This window comes from Ixodes scapularis, unplaced genomic scaffold (genome assembly GCF_016920785.2).
Source record: "Ixodes scapularis isolate PalLabHiFi unplaced genomic scaffold, ASM1692078v2 PGA_scaffold9__187_contigs__length_104089568, whole genome shotgun sequence".
NCBI classification, from domain to species: domain Eukaryota; kingdom Metazoa; phylum Arthropoda; class Arachnida; order Ixodida; family Ixodidae; genus Ixodes; species Ixodes scapularis.
This window is the reverse complement of record NW_024609884.1, coordinates 30,757,277-30,773,739: the sequence shown is the minus strand read 5'-3', so window position 1 is coordinate 30,773,739 and position 16,463 is coordinate 30,757,277. Positions and strand designations below refer to the sequence as shown.

The 16,463-nt window shown below is 46.6% G+C and overlaps 1 protein-coding gene across 3 annotated transcripts in view; it reads left to right on the top strand.

Moving 5' to 3' along the window:
• The window catches only part of LOC115310186, an 88,653-nt gene that overhangs the window by 46,315 nt on the left and 25,875 nt on the right, over positions 1–16,463 (top strand). The window contains exons 2-3 of one of the 3 annotated variants that reach the window (XM_040223399.3): positions 4,295–4,420; positions 8,407–8,576. The exons of 1 other annotated variant lie outside the window; for it this stretch is intronic. The gene's annotated coding sequence lies outside the window, so the exon portion shown is untranslated. The remainder of the gene's footprint in view (positions 1–4,294; positions 4,421–8,406; positions 8,577–16,463) is intronic. One more of the 3 variants, XM_040223400.3, reaches the window with a different exon arrangement.

Genomic DNA, 16,463 nt, shown 5'->3' with positions numbered 1-16,463 from the left:
AGTGTCTATGTCCACGTGACTGTGCGCTAGCCTCGGTAATGATGTCGTCGAGACTGTCTTCAAACGAGATTTGAATTCATAAATTCGGCAGCAAGTCACTCGAGGTTGACGGGAACGGATAGCCGTGAAGCATTTTGGAGGGCAATGCCCAAGAAACACCGGGGCAATTCAGAAATGATTCCGCGAAAGCACACGTGACGTGCATGATGCCTTTGGCCCATTTCATTTTAGTTCCTAGAATCAAAGTCATCTGTCCACGGGGGTGGAACTCTTGCGAGCGTGGGATCTGCCATCCGAGTTTCAGTCTGCCTCGCATGACTCACTGTTCACTCCCTCGTTCACTCTATCTCGTCCCCTTTCTCTCTAAAGTGTGGTTGCTTAGCCGTCTTCTTCCAGTCACCACGCCCTGTTTTGTCTACACGTTTTTACAGTGACACTAGAATTAAGGACATACATGAAAAGACTGTCCAAACGTAGATTCAAATATACATAAATTAATTCGCTGCTTCAGGCTCAACCACAATATCGTCTGAATACACCTTTGTTTCATTGTTTGGGGGGTCCTATTTCATACTGCAACGACGCGTGCCTGTCTTTGAAACGCTCTTTTAGTTCTACTACAAAATAATTCGTACTCAGACAAAAAAAAAAAAAAAAACACAAAAAAACATCGTTTCTTTTTTTTTTTTTTTTTAAGATACGATGGGTACGATTTATCGGCACTTGTGCTCATAAAAATACCTGCAAGCGGGTTTGGAACATATCTGAATGGCTTTAAACGTAAGGTGTTATTTAGTAGCGAAACAAATAAAGATTTAGAGAAGCCTCTATCGGGTTCATAAAAGCCCCTCCTTATACCCAGTCTATAGTGATTGTTGTTACTCTTTCTGGGTTCTAGAGGCTTTAAAACGTATCTTTCACACTAAAGTTTTTTATCCGTCGACGCCAAAATCTAACGATATCATGAACATAATAAAAACTAATTGCCGGATGGATGCCGTGTTACGGAAATATAGGCTGTTGCCTAAGTAACTGGGTTTCTCGCATGTTAGCTGGTTTAAAGCCCTCGCAGCCGCTTCCTTTTTTCTTCCTTTTTTTTTGCTTGCTGAGAGGGCGGCTGAGAGAAAATACGTGATTGTTTTGTTTTTAGAAGTATCGGTCTGTCGGCCTATACTTCGTCTCACCCTACGATAGACTAAAGGCAAAAGCTATGTACCACCAGATCCAATCACGAGCGACTTAGAAATTGTGCGGTATTTCACGCCGATGCACGTATAGTCCCGGATCACTGATGAGGGGACGGGTGGAAAGTGGCTCAAATTGAAGAGCACTGAGTGACTCAACAATTTTATATACAAAGAAAGCCACGACATATAGGCTCTTTGCAGCGTCGAAGCTATAGAAATGATGCGGCGCTTTTGGATTCGAGCATTATTCGTTCACCCCCTATCGATGTAAAGCGTGTCCTAGTATAGCGTGAAACGTGATTCGACCTGGCGGCCCGTGGCTTTGGCCTTTAGTCCACAGTAGGATAAGAGAAAGTATAGTACGGGAAGAAACCGTCCGAAGGATAATGCGTCCGGATTACAATAGTGTTCTTGTGGCGAAGTAGCCGCCGCACGAGACCTTCACTTTAGGGAGTGTTTGTTGGCTACCTTGCTTTACCAGAACAGAAAGTACAGCCACGATAAAACAATTCTAAAAAACGCTTTTTTTCTTCTTTTTTTTTTGCGAGTTGTTTACGGTTACGTTAGTTATCCTGAATCGCCAGTTTCCTCGCTCGTTTTTATGTAAGCGCGATTCTTCATGGTGCGCCGTTTTCAGTCATGGTAAATCTTAGAAGCACATGCTGAGCGACTCCGCTGACGAGAGGCCTGAAGCTGCCCGATCGCGGATGCATTTGGGTCGCATAAACCCTCGCTCGCTCCTCGTTGAGCAGCCGCCGACGAACTGACTGCTCAGCGGTACCTGTTAAAATTGAGTACCAGCCGATGGCTCTTTACATCTCCGACTACTTCAAATGGCGCGGTCAATGACAACACAAACAAAATTAAGGCTCCAATCCACGCTGTAAAGGTGGTTGGACAGCGAAGCTGTGGTGTCACCTGCAACGATTGCCCACTGCGCGATAGACCCTTCGTATGGCAAACGCCACCAGGTGGTGCTCCAGTATTTGACGTCCCAGATAACTTCCGTTTTATAAAAAGAATGAACAAAGGCCACCTTAACACCGCTGCTTGAAATGTAGATGAAAAGCTTAACCATCGATTCTCGAAGTGGACGCCGAAACAACGAAGGAGTGCGAGATCTCTTAAAATGTTTCGAATATTCTTGTAAGCCAACTAGCCTCCTCCAAGATGCAATAGTGTAGAGCCGAAGGCCCTGGTTAAATCTCCAACTTTGTTGTCCATGTAGCAGTTATGCTTTCTAGCACTGGTGACATAAGCAAGCTCAACAGGCTTGCAAAGACGGTACGACCGGAAGTCGATTGGGACGCAAGCGGCAGTTCACGTTTGTAAACAGCACAAGAGCCTATACCAAATAATTGACGAAAGAAAAGTAAATGCACTGTACGAAACCTTTTTTTTTTATTTTTTAATATATATGAAAGACTTCGGCATGCCACCGTGGCCGCGGCAGCTTATGCAACCGCAATCTTTACCGAGAAACGCATGCGGCGAGCGCGACGTGCTTCGCATTGTTAGTGAGGATAGTGACGTCACTCCACACTCCGTATACTCTGCCGTTGCCGCAGCGACTTATGTAACCGCAATCTTTACTGCGGAACGCATGCGGGGAGTGCTCAGTGCTACGCGCCTATCATCGTTCGCGCGCACCTTATAATCAATCACGTGGTTTTGGCACTTGTTTTGTGGTTGTCTTATTTAAACAAGTGTCACAAGCACATCATAAATGATAAGGATGGTTTTATGTCGACGGACAACAAAAAGCCCCGACCTACGAGTCATATACAGCTTCGCTGTAAAAGAATTCGAGCGAGCCGAAAAATATTGCCCTCGCGCGTAAAGCAAGCAAAACAAACAAAGGGGGCGTGGTTTATCAGGACGAATTTTCGCGAGAGTTCGAGCCGGACGTACAGTACACTGCGAGACACTGGAAACTTTTAGCGAACCGTTACCGTGTTCCGCGTGCCGCACTTACCGGGGCCTTTGAAACATGCTTTTAAGCGCGCTCCCCGTGGTAACTCGATTTCGGCGGTTTTTCGTATTTTACTTCGAAAGGTTACTGGCGGACATCATAATTTGCCACGTAGGTTAATATCCCAAATGGACTCTTCCCACCCTATGGTAGTTTTGATGGCAGTTTTTCAATACCGAGAGAAAGACGGAGAAAACCGACGATGACGTTCGCGCCAACAGTGTCGTCGCGGAATGTAGACTGTGGGACACTGTTAGCGTGAACACGACGTCAAAACTGTTTTGCATTTTACTTCGAAAGGGTATTTCTGGACAGCAATATTTGCCGTTATGTTAGTGCAGAAAATGAGCACTTTCATGCACTGCGCTCTTAGGTTTTTTTTGTTTTTTTTTATGAAAGCCTTTTGATTTAGGAGAAAAAACAAACAAAAATACTTGATTGCTTGTTTACGCTTGGCGCGCTACGTACGTCCCTTGAAACTGCTTTCTATTCAAGAACGTCATACTTGATTCTCTCGTATATATATATATATATATATATATATATATATATATATATATATATATATATATAGATATTCTCTCCATTTTCTGCTTCTTGTTCAGTTGTTTTTATTTCGTTATTAGAGATACCAAAAGTGATTGTTTTGGGATCCTGAGATCCCAAAAGTGATTTTTTTTTAACCTTTGAACGGTGGAATGTGCCGTCTAGACACCGCTCAATTACTGTTTCGTTGAGAGTTGCGTATTTTTCGGAGAAAAATAAAGTTAAACGAAACCAAGATCGGCGCTGAAAAACGTGAAATTGGAGATGCCGAAAGTCGCGCGACATGTTTCAAAATTCAGTCGCCTTAAAAATGCGCGTGGGCACATTTCGAGGTTAAACGAAAACACGAGCTGTTCAAAGAAAAGACAAACTTGAACACCGTATATTTTCTTTCATATATGCGTATTTTGTTACTAAACTCGCGCACGTCGTGTTTCCGTAAAAAAAAAAAAATACACGCATGCGTAAAGCATTTTTTTCCTCTTAATTAAACGCTCTAAATTAAGAAGCCTTTCCCCAGCCTCTTTAATTAATATTTGTACCATTGTTGTATGCTTATACTCCTGTGCACGAACTCGTTATGTTTCAGTATCGCCGCCGTTGATGTTCAGCCGGGAAACGTTCCGGGACATTCCAAACACTCTGTGCCTGAAGTTCGACGCTGAATCGTGTGCAAGTCCATTTCACCCATAGAAGAAGACCATTGCGTTCCGAGGTTGGTGTCAGACTTCTGTGTATTTCAAATAGTCTACTCAACATACTGTATTTTTTGAACACTTTTGGTAGTAATTTGATATCTTGCGAATGCAATTAATTGAGTATTTGCCTCAGGCACGTAGCCAGGATATGCCAGGATATTGTTTCGGGGGGGGAGGCCGTTCGCCCATGACAAAATGCTGTATGAGGGGGAGGGGGGAGAGGAAGCCCCAGCATAATGAAAGATTTCGGGGGGGGGGGGGGGGGGGGGGGGCTGGGCCCCATACCCCCCCCCCCCCCTTTCCCCTAGCTACGTGCCTGATTTGCCTCATTCTCTTGATAAATCTTCGGATGTTTTGTACTGATTATCTTCAATACATTTTTCGCTCTCTTTGAGAAAAAAAAAAAAAGAAATTGTCCCGAGAATACTTTACGGAAATCGGAATCGGAACACACCCCAGCTCAAGGTTCAGCCGATTGCAGATGTGAAGTGGAAAGGAAATAAAACAGAACGGGAAACGAACCAGGACCAAAGATGCAGGGCTCAAAACGCCAACTGAAGAACACATAGAAGGAAATGAAGCGAGGCCACCAAAAAAAGGCACATTTTTCTTTTTTTTTATGTTTGACTGCACTTGGCAAGAATGTCAGCTTCTTTGGCCAGTCTGGAACTCTCGGGGTTCAGGAACACTGTCTGTAGGCGGAGCGTGGATAACCCTACCACTACCCTTTCATGGGGATAGAGATTGTAACAGTAAGACAAGAAACAAGCTAGGACCAGTATGATCTCTCAAATTGAAAACAAAGTGTTTCCACCAGTCTCCAGGTTGCAAACCTCTCTGAACGCGCTTTTTAGTACGAGGAGCAAATAAAGAAATCGACAACCGCGAGAAAGACAGCGGAGATTCTCTGCGTGATTGGTAAAGCGACGCATCCAAAGTGCTAATTATAAAATAACTCCTTGTACTGGGACTGCATGGAAAACCAATGCGATTTTGTTTTCTTTGCTTCTGTTGCTTGCAAATATGGCATTCTTGTGCCACTGAAGGCGATACAAATCATCTTTAAAAGTCACTAAATTTCTTTACGGAGTATTTGTACTCAAGATATTTTCCAGGGAAAGTAACTTGAGTAATACTCGAAATGCTTTGACATATAGTAACTTATCTTGAATACTCTTGTCGAGTAGTCTACGTAAGCGTCTTGACCTGTGTTTCTGACCTGTTGGCGGGAGGTAGGCTTCAAAATCAAATTTGTTGTTCGAATTTTCAATAGTACAGCGATGTCTTATGCCGCCACATAGAAGGGTAATGTTGTTATTGTAAAGCGCTGACAGCATGGCGCGTTTTTGCTCGCGATTCAGGCGCGTCGGCGTCAAACTGACGTCATTTCCTGCGCGCGGGCGCGCGTTTTCGCGGGAGCGTTAATTTCTAGCCAACCCAGAACAAGACGCGCGCGCCGAGGCGTCGAAGCGGCTCTCGCCCAATGAGGGTCGGTCGAACTATCACGTGATCCTGCACAGTACGCTGTTTCGTATTCAGCACATTTCAAAATCTTCAAAAGCATTTCTATTTTCCATATAAAAATTCAAAAGGTGTTTCTTTTGACACACAAACCTGTTTTATTTACTTATTTGCTCATGTAATTCTCATTTTGTAGTATTTACGTCAACATTTACATCGCGTGTTGATAATTCTGTTATCTGGCAACGCTGATGAGGCGTTGCCAGATAAGATGAGAAGGGGGAACCCCTGGAGATACAGGACACAGTGATAGAACACGTAGAACAGTACAAATATCTAGGGGTCTGGCTCAATGAGGGAAGGAAATATATAGAGGGACACGAGGAGAATACAATTAGAAAATGGAAAAGAAATTCATCTATTATGAAGCTCAAGGCACTATGGAACTATAACAGATATGAAGTGGTCAGAGGTATATGGAAGGGAGTGATGGTGCCAGGACTGTCGTTTGGCAATGCAGTACTGTGCATGAAATCTGAGGTTCAATCAGGGTTAGAAATTCGACAAAGAAGCGTAGGCAGATTGGCGCTGGGAGCACATGGAAAAACACCAAACGAGGGAGTACAGGGGGACATGGGATGGTCGTCTTTTGAGAGCAGGGAGGCAATTAGTAAGTTGAAATTTGAACAAAGGTTGACTGAAAGGGATGATACGCGGTGGGCACGTAAGGTATTCAAGTATTTATACATGAAAAGTTTAAACACAAAATGGACAAACCGAATCCGAAAGCTTACATTTAAATATCTACACACTGGTGATGGGGCTGAACAGACTACGTCAGTGAAAAAGAAGGTGAAAGAGGCGGAAAGAAAAATGTGGGAGGGGAGAATGCAGGAGAAATCAGCTTTAGCAGTGTACAGGTCACGAAAGCAGGAGATAAGAAAGGAAAAGCTATTTGACAATTCACTGGGAAGTGCTTTGCTGTTCGAGGTAAGAACGGGAGTTTTGAGGACGAGGACGTATAGGGCTAAATTTCAGGAGACCGACACATTATGTGCCGCCAGCCATAATGATAGCGAGACACTGGAGCACTTGGTTTCGAAGTGCACGGGGCTTCGCCCTGCCCTCCCTGACGGGGTAACGGATTTGGCCGGGGCCCTGGGTTTCACTGGCGACGATGGAAGGACGGTAGAGAAAAAGATTACAGTGACAAAGAGACGATTAGAAGATTAGTGGAAATTATCTAGGAAAAATTAAATGATGGACAACTAACTAGCACAGCTGGAAACAGGCGGGACAGAGGAAAATTGGGACTCCCTCCCGCGTGGCTCCGGCCCAAAGTCTCAACCCTGTCCCCCAGTGGGTCCGGTGCTGGGGTAACGCCGAAAAGGTTTGACCAGAGGAAAATTGGTGACTCCCTCGCCGGGGGGAAGAGGCAGGGGTGAGGGGGGGGGGGGGGGGGTGATATGTTTTAGTTTTTTTTGCCCGATCCCCCGAAGGTCATCCTGGTGATATCCCACACTGCCTGGTGATAGTTAGGGGGAGAAAAATTGGTCTTAAAAGGGCGGGAGGAATAACGTTTTTGTCTTTTTGAACTTAGGCTAGGTGGCGCAAGTTACCGCCCGTTACAAAGGGAATAGCCATTACCATCCATCCATCCATCCGGTGCTTGGCTTTTTCTGCATGCGGGTGCCCCCGCGTCAGCTTCCGGGCGAGCGTTCATAGCGCGTCGCGTTTTCGCGTGCAGAAAAACGCGCTTTGCGGCCTGCGCTTTATACGGCTGCTATCTCAAGCTTTTTTCCGCGCGCCATGCTGCAGTAATGGCGTGAAAGGACGCCTGGACGGACGTTTTTCCGTCCGGTATTTGTTGATGTCACCATAAGCTGTTTCAGTCTCTACCTGTTGCTTGCACTGAAACGGTGAGCTTGACATCAGAAAGAACCTCTCGTCTGTGTGCGTCCAGCATACACGTTTCTGCACTGTTAGGGCGGTAGCCAGATTGCCTCAATGGAGCATTGTATCTTGAAACTTTAGTGTCGGAGGCCAATACCTCGCTCATGTGAATCACACACAGTTTGTACCGATTTACCGTGCTGCTCACGTGATAACTGTAGGCTCACCGTCCCATACAGTTGGCGTTTGGAGCGGCAAAACAGCGCCTCCGCGAAGTGCGCTTATCAACAAGCCCCTCAAATATGAAAGAAAAAGAAGAAAAGAAAAAAAAAAAGCACGAAAATTGAAATTTTGAAATATAATTTGTTAATCTTTCTGGTGGTCGCTCACCGCGCACAACGCAGGCTTCAGGTCACGCTGACGCATTCCTCGGACAAGTCGAGGGGGGTGAGGGCGAAGGAGTTTCCGAAAGTATTTGGTTTCCGTCTCTTGTTCGCGACACGTGAACGGTGCAAACGCTTGGCCGAAGCCGCAAAAAAACAAAAACAAAAACAAAACAAAAACAAAACAAAATACAAGGGCGGAGCGTTCTTATCACTGCGCGGCAAGCAGCTCATACGCCTCCATTCTGTCTGGTGTTGTGTTCCAGGCAGCTGGCGCACAGAATGCCGTGCCCTGACCCTTGTCCCAGCGGCGGAGCAGCGCTGAGGGCGAGGTCTGTGTTCTCGGCTACCCTGGCAGTCAATTTCGTGTAGCACCACTCCCAGGGGCTGAAGAGATAGCGTTACGGAGTCCGTCATCCGCATCCCATAACTCGAGGTACGTGAAAACTAACTGTCGTTTATCTTTTTTCTTTTAACTTTTTGTTTGGACCGCTGATCAGCAAGAGCAGTATGCAGTGCTGTTAACAAAAGGAATAGGCCGGTGGGTGTACACTTAGCAAAGTTTCTACTTTTCTTCACGTACGCGAAGGTTTTTGTGCCGTCTCTCCAGGATTCCGCAGATGGACCGAAAAAAACCTACCCTTGCTACGTTGTTGCAGTAGTGCAGCCTAGAGTAGAACCCTTTCGAAATACTGCCCTCTGTTGGCAGCTGTGGAATCTCTGTACCATGGTGGACTAAATGCGCAACGTGACGGCACATTTTATGCGTTGGGTTGGATTGTAAGGCAAAAACGCGCACAGAAAAAAGTGATGAACGCAGTGGTGTTTTACTTTCGACGCAGTTTGATTGCCTCGTCGGCTTCTAGCGTTGGCCGCGCTCCGGCGTTTGCTATTTTATGAAATGACTTGCACGTTCCACGATGTTAGTTGTTCCGCCGTTATGCAGGGGTTCCGACCTTCTAATAATCGGCACGTGACTTTCGCAAAGAGTCTATTTGTCTCTATTGGAGCTGAAACAACGTGCATGATTACCACAGCCGCAAGCGGGTTTTCTTTCTCGTTTCTTTTTTTTTGCCAAGGGTCGCATTCATTCTCATGAATGTGGTGCATATGGTGCAGTGTTTTACTGTACTTACAGTTGGCAGCAAAAGTTTGCGGGGCACGGGAGCGCCAACCGAAAAGACTGACAGCGCCTTCTGACGGCGTGCGGCCGCTCTCAAGACTCGTGCTTTGATAATCCGCTTCCTTTTGTGTTCGCAGTCGTCTTTTTCACTCGCTTCCGTACGACGTGAACGAGATGACCGGGACCGGCGCAAGATGCCGCTTTGCGAGTCGTCATGCAGCGCGTCTGCCTCAGCCACTGTGATGGGTGACGGTGCTCACATTGCTTCAGATAACATTTCGCGGCAGCTTGCGCCAGTCCCTGTTTTCTCTTGCGCGTCGGACAAAAACAACGAAAGAAAACACGAAAAAAAAAACCCAGAAAAAAAGAAAAGCATGTTTGTGAACACGATAGGAAGCGCATGAGCAAAGAGCGAGTCTTGAGCGGCAACGCGCCACCAGAGGCGCAGCGAGTGATTTCGACAGGTGCCCCCATGCCCCGCAAACTTTAGCTGCCGACTGTACGTGAACCATGACTGCAGCGTTACCTCGCCTGTGTATCTATTTTTGAGATAATATTTTTTAAATGCTTCTCCTGCATCGACTTCCAGTGACGTATTCTTATGCGGGTCAGGTTTCACAAACAAGTGGCGAGTGTTGTTTGTTTCATCACATGCTGCAATTCTCGTCCGAAATCAATGCGGTTTCCAGCAAATGTGCGATTAAAATCGCAGTCGCACTGTCGCAGCGGCTCTGCGACTGGTTTTCATTTTGTCGCAGAGTCGGTGCGATCGCTTTCTCGTCAACCAGCCGTTTATTAGCCAGCTTTGATCCGCGATAGCAGCGTATTCGACAATAAATTTAGACACATAAAAGCTCTTGATTTCATGCTTAATTACTAGAAATTTCTAGTTAAATTCTGTATTCGTAAATCATTTGTGTTAAGACTTTTTTGTTGTATTTTAGGTAAAGTCAAGCGCATCGCGTCCGCGTCCTCTGCATCTAAAATTAGGTAGAAGAGCCGACCGCGCCGACAGAAATCGCGCGGTTGTTGGAGCATGTGAGGTTTAACCACGCACTGCGTTTAACCAGACACAGATATGCCACACAGCAGAGCAACAGCGCATACTCGGAAGGCATTCTACAGCCCAGCAGACAAAGATGGCAGAGCGCAGAAGGCGATTTTCGCAAAAGTTCATAGTCTCCAAAAAGAAAGAAAGGGCATTTCAGATATTGCGACTCTCGGGAATATATATATATATATATATATTATACGCGCCGTGATTATTTACGTAAAGTGGGTCAAAGTTGAATCGTGTTCTCGCCGTGCCATATTTGAGCGCTCGTATACGCAGTTCCGTGTACGGTTTAACTCCGACTCCAGGACACTCAGCAGCAGAGAATGCGAACGGCTAATTGAGGATCTCTGGACCGGACGCCGCCGGGTCCATTTATCATGCGGGTTACGCGGCGTTGCAACCACTCGCTTTCCTACCACGCATTCGGCAGGTTCTGCAGGTCTATTGTGAAAATAGCGACGCGCGCCGAGAAAGGGGCGTGGGTTATACCATTCACGGGCATGTTGCTGCCGCCGCGACGGCTTCTTCTCGAGCGGCTTGGCGTGCGTTGCATTCACCGTGTTTCCGTGTCAAGGTGCAGCATGGAGCTCAACGCTCGGCCGTCTCGAAACAGTGACAGCGGGTCGTGATTTGCTTCTTACGGGAAATGAGGTCGCAGTCTTGTTCGTGAGGCAGTAGCTGACGATGAGCAAAGTTCCTTTGTAGCCCGGTCTCAGCGAAGGAAAACATACGCGCGTAACGAGAAATGCAAGCATCGTCTCCGCGAGCGGCATTGGTCTTTCTCGTAACACGCTGTTAAAAAATGACACGTCACTTCTTTTTTTCTATTTGTATGTTTATTGAAAAAAAAAAAAAAAACAACCTCATTGCGTAATGTTGGCCGTGCTGGAAAGATTGATTTCTCTACTAGGTAGAAAGCTGCGAATACTTGAGGGGTTCTGCACTGCTAACGTAATATATGGTCATTCGGCGCTTCTGGCTAATTCTCGGTGCCCAAGACGTTAACAATTTTGAATTTAACCATTCGACCATCATATTTGTGTTGCAAATGTAAAACATTTTTGCAAACATTTTAATAATGAAATATAACAAATGGGACTAAATCGGCGGAATAGGTTTGAGCTCACTTATAAACGCCATTTGGGTACGTGGGTGCTAAGAATATTTTCATATCCTTATCAAGCACGAATTCATTCGGTGGTTCTGTAATCGAGTCTTAGCGTGTTCGACACGTCCAAATAAAACTAGCTAGTTTGCGTTTTTTTTTTTTTTTTTTTTTTTTTTTTAAGCGATAAAGTAATTGCTTAGAAAGACTAACGTGGTGATGGAGTTCACTGATAAGAAAACAAGATCAGACGTAAAACTGCATGTTTTTATTCGGTGGTTCATTTACTTGATATAGCCAACAACGAGTACACCGGTATTAGCAATCAGACCCCTCAATCAAAATAAAAAAAAAACTTTTATAACGTGGTTTATGGACTCAGTGTATTAATTAGTGTGGACTATATATACGCGTGCTTTAGTGATGATCCTTTTTCGGGGTTACCTGTGTGCATCTGTATTGGTAGCAGACACGGGTGTCCGCCATTTTCGTTGGCGCTTACGGGATGATATACCGGCAGCAAGTAACAGTGGGGAGGCGGGGGAAACAGCGTTTTAATTCCAACAAGTCGTTATTTTGTTTCGCCTTGACTTTTAACAATCATGAAGGCGCATTAGTTGATTAAAGCGTTTGAAAACGCTTCCTGCTTTGACAACAGATTGCGCCGATCATACCCGTAAAAGACCCATTGTCAAGTCGCTTTTAATGTGTGGGGCATGTGTCATTTGAGTACAGCATGGACAACAACATAATCACTCCTTGATTAGTTTTTATCTTGTTTTTGCGCCGGACCTCGATGGGCACCTTGGGGGGTGCCTACTCTCGGGGACGGGGGGTGATCGTGGAAGACTGCTGGTCGCTGGAGTGCTGGTCGTCGGTGGCGAGGACTTTGAAGAGCGACGGTCGTGAGGGTTCGTGTCCAATTGAGTCAAGAAAAACTTGTCTGGAACATTCGATAAGTAGAAGGTAGCCTGGCAATAACTGCCGCACAGGCTTAAAATTGCGAAGTGACGCCTCGGCGTCGAGTGTCCTCCGTGAAGATGGTGGCTCATTAGCCGGGGAACAAGGGCTGCTGCGTACGGCAGATAACACGGCGAACCGCGTGAGAACAGTGATGGGCTCGCAAGCCCGTCCCCAACTCCCGTCCGTTCAGGGGTTATGACAGTGCGCCGAAACCTGTCCCATCCAATCAGGATTTAGTTAGGGTCGATTTGGGTACAGATCCCGAAGAAATCTGGACCAATCGGACGGGTCAAACCATCCTCGCTAGGAGGCCAAAAAGTCAGCTTCCAAGGGCAGGTTCCACGGATCAGAGCCTAGACATTAAGACGCGTGCCCTAGTCTGTTAATGGTCGGAAAAAATAAACTGACTCCGATATGATTGCGGCGAGAATCGCCAGAACGGATAATTTGCCAGACACAACCCATGCGCCTCGCATACACAAGCGCAGAGCAAGGACCACACAGGATTACAAGAATATGGAGACCACCGTGGGTGGAGGTTCACCCGATACTGCGTATACGCGTAAATATCGGTCCCGCTCGGAGCCCCTCCGGCTAGCCTCCTACAACCACTGAAACATGATCCGTGGTCTCCGCCGATGTGGCAGGCGCCCGAGACCTGTGTCCACGGTATTTCGTCTGGTTTAAAAAACGACCTGCCCGTTGACAAGTGCACTTAGGAATTATGCTGGCTGTGTAGGTTTGTGTGTCTGGATGCCCCGGCCCTTGGGTTAGGGAGGAGGCATGTGGGCAGTGTCCCGCCGTGGGAGAGACACGACCCCGCCTGTGGTGGAAAGACTATAGGTTCAGCACGTACCGGGACGTACAAACAGTCTTTAAACAAAACTCCTAATCGGCGTCATGCAAAAATGTGACCACCTCTACACCTTGGTACGTCGCTCTTTAACGTAAGACATGCACTTACTCTAAAGCTGACTCTGAAATAACTAGTATATGCCTATAGCTTCTACACGGTTTCAAAATCGGCACTAACTTTGATTCTGCACTCAAACAAAGGCGATCGGAGTTAGTGAGAGTGAGAAAATACAACCGGTCGAGCACATGTGCTCGCGCCATTCTTCTAGCTTGGAAGCCTCTTTCGTAGAGATATACCCGGGCCACGAAGCGTCATTTAGCAATCAAGCAAATAGCAGGCGCCCAAGTTCCCGTGCAATCAAGAGGGAACAGCGCTAATCAATGACAAAAGTCGATTTCCCAGTTCCTTGTTCTGCGTGTGATTGCACGGCCGGTCACAGGTGCGCACCGAGCGAGGCGAGGGAACTGCCCGCGGTTCAGGTTTCGACCCGTTGCCTGGATTGGAGCTTGGCGGCCCGGCGGCAGTTTTAGAGGAAACGGCGGGGTGATTAGTATTGCGGCAGCGGAGCACGATGCGTGGCCGGACGATCGCACGTGGCTATCGCGCCTTAATTGGGGATCGTCCTTCATTTGCATTTCGTTTGCATAATCACGGACCGCACGTTCATCCTCAGTTTGGCTGCTGGTCCGGTCTTCGCGCCTATCGTGCTCGTTCGTCACTGTGCCGTCGGCGATGCCGAGCTACTTCGTGTCGTCGTTGTATGCTTCATGATCATGCATCGCACGAACGCCGGCTTGCTTTTTGGAGTGCGACCGGCACGAATTCTGCCATTCGAGGACCGTGAGGCCGCGGCAGTGCTTCGGGAGCAGGTGCACTCGATGACCATAAAAAGGAGCAGATATCATTGTGCTTAATGTTTTATGTTGGCTAGGAGGAATTTCGTGGATGGGGGATGATGCAAGTGGTTGTTTATGGAACCAATGGGTAATCTTACGAGTCATCGTGACCAACGCTGTAAATGACCCTGGAGCCTGTTTCGAACTCGACGCGGGTCATTAACATGAGACGAGCACCTAGGGATCTTGATACGTTTGTCCAACCGTAAAGTTGCCACTGTGCCCGCGGACAAAGCATCAAACATGTTGAAAAAGGCGGGTTACCAAAAATAGCTCATAAATGCAGCAGCAACGTATGGCATCCAGAGATGACGTCTGTGACGTGGCAGAACAGAAAGAAAGAGGGAAAACGTGATTAGTCCGACTCGATGCGATAATATCGCATACATGTAAAACACGGTTTCAGTTCCCGACCCTTCTCAAGCGTTTTCGGTTAAATTGTCGAAGTGTTCCAGCTGTGCTGTACTTCGTCTCACCCAAGTGCAGACTCAGCCGACGGTACGAGCTGATGGGGCAAATAAAGCCTCTAAAGTGCAAAGTCATGGTGTTCGTCATGTTTTTATACGTGTTCTATCATAGCTAAACCAATCATAAACAGAAAATGTCCAGTGACTTGAGCTTTTGACTCTCCTTGACTGATCCGATTAGCTGGTAGCGTCGGCTGCGTCTGAACTTCGTCACCATGCAGTTTTGATTCCTGTGCCTCGTCCCTCTCACCTTAATTGCTGTGATTCCAAGGTGACTGATTTCCATACTCTCGCTTTGTCTTCGTGTGATATTTTAGGCATCGCATAACGTGCATATATCGTCGCAGGCGCGAGCACAACTGCGCCGTGGCGATGCGCCCATTGACTAGCGTCTGGATGAATACTGTAAACGACTTATTTTTCGCGGGCTCAATATTTCGCGATTTAGGTCAAAGCTGAAGTTTTGGAATAATTCGCGGGTTCTATTTCACTATAGATTCCAATGTGTTTACATTTTACCTGAATTGTTCGCGGGACCTATTTATCGCGGATCGCAGGCGATTCGCGAAAATGGGTCCTCGCGAAAATTAAGTCGTTTACAGTATTCGTAAACGGTGTGCGGACATTCTAAACGATCTTGTTAGCAAACTTTCGCTTGATCGTCACCGACCACGGCCACGACACTTGTATGTATGTGAGAAAGCGCAGCGCTGAAGTTCCATCGTGTCATCATAACAACTTGCTTTTGCAATGCCTGCGAGTAGTGCTAATTATTTGTTCGATTTGTAGGTTATGAGATAAAAAGTGACGTTCTTTTCTTTGTGCGTGTTTGCTTGTCTGTTTTTTTTTATTTATTTTTTTAACACATAATGTGTTATATGGCTGGCACCTAACCGTTTCCGGTTCGCACTCCTGAAACAGAAAACCCCGAGTGCCAGCCCCAAAGCTGACACAGCGTTCGTCTCCTCACTCATTGGACACAAGTGCCAGCCTGAACGCGGGTCACATCACGTGGTCGAACGTAAGCCGACGGCCTAGTCCTAGTAGAGGCCAAAAGAGCGAGCTCCGGATTTCCCGCGAAAAAGAACGTGACAGAGAGCAACGGCAAAGCGGAGAAAGAAAACAGACTAAGTTGGGTGTGTTCACTTTCGCGACGATTGGAGGTAGTTCGAGTGCTTGTTAACTTTATTTTAATATACAAGTTGTGGTTTTTTTTTTTTTTCTTTTTAAGTTTAACAAATTTGTTTAAAAAGAGCCGTGAAGGCTACACTTAATGCGGTTTGCGCAGGTGAGTTATACGGTCATTGGAACCTAATTAATTTAGGGTGCTAATCGTAGCGATCAATCGGCTGATCATATTTGTTAATTTAATGTTTTTAATTAGTGAAAATAGGTCTATGGTTCCATTTAGAAACTTGCTGAGCGTCATCAAAAACCACTGAATCAACTGCTTTTAGGAAGTTACAATTCAGGGGCAGCATTTTACGGCGGTCTATAAAAAACGCTCAGTTTGGACGCGTTCCTAGGTTTCGGTTTCGGATCGGAGCGCGTCTTTGAACCCGTGGTCCCGCTCCCCCGGTGGTCGCGGCGCGAAGCAAGGTGTTGCGCGAAGCCACCCGCTCGCCTCCCTTGTAGAATGGAGGGTAGTTTGGCGCACGTGTGTTACGCGTCTCGGCCACTGGGCAGCAGGACCGCGGGCGCAGGGATGCGCTCCGATGGGAAACCTATAGAAAAGCGTCCAAATTGAGTGTTTTTACGACACGGCCCAAAATGCGGCCCCTGCCTCGTATCTTTCTAAAAAGAGTTGATTTAGTGGTTTTTGATGACGCTCGGCAAGTGTCTAATTTGAACCATAT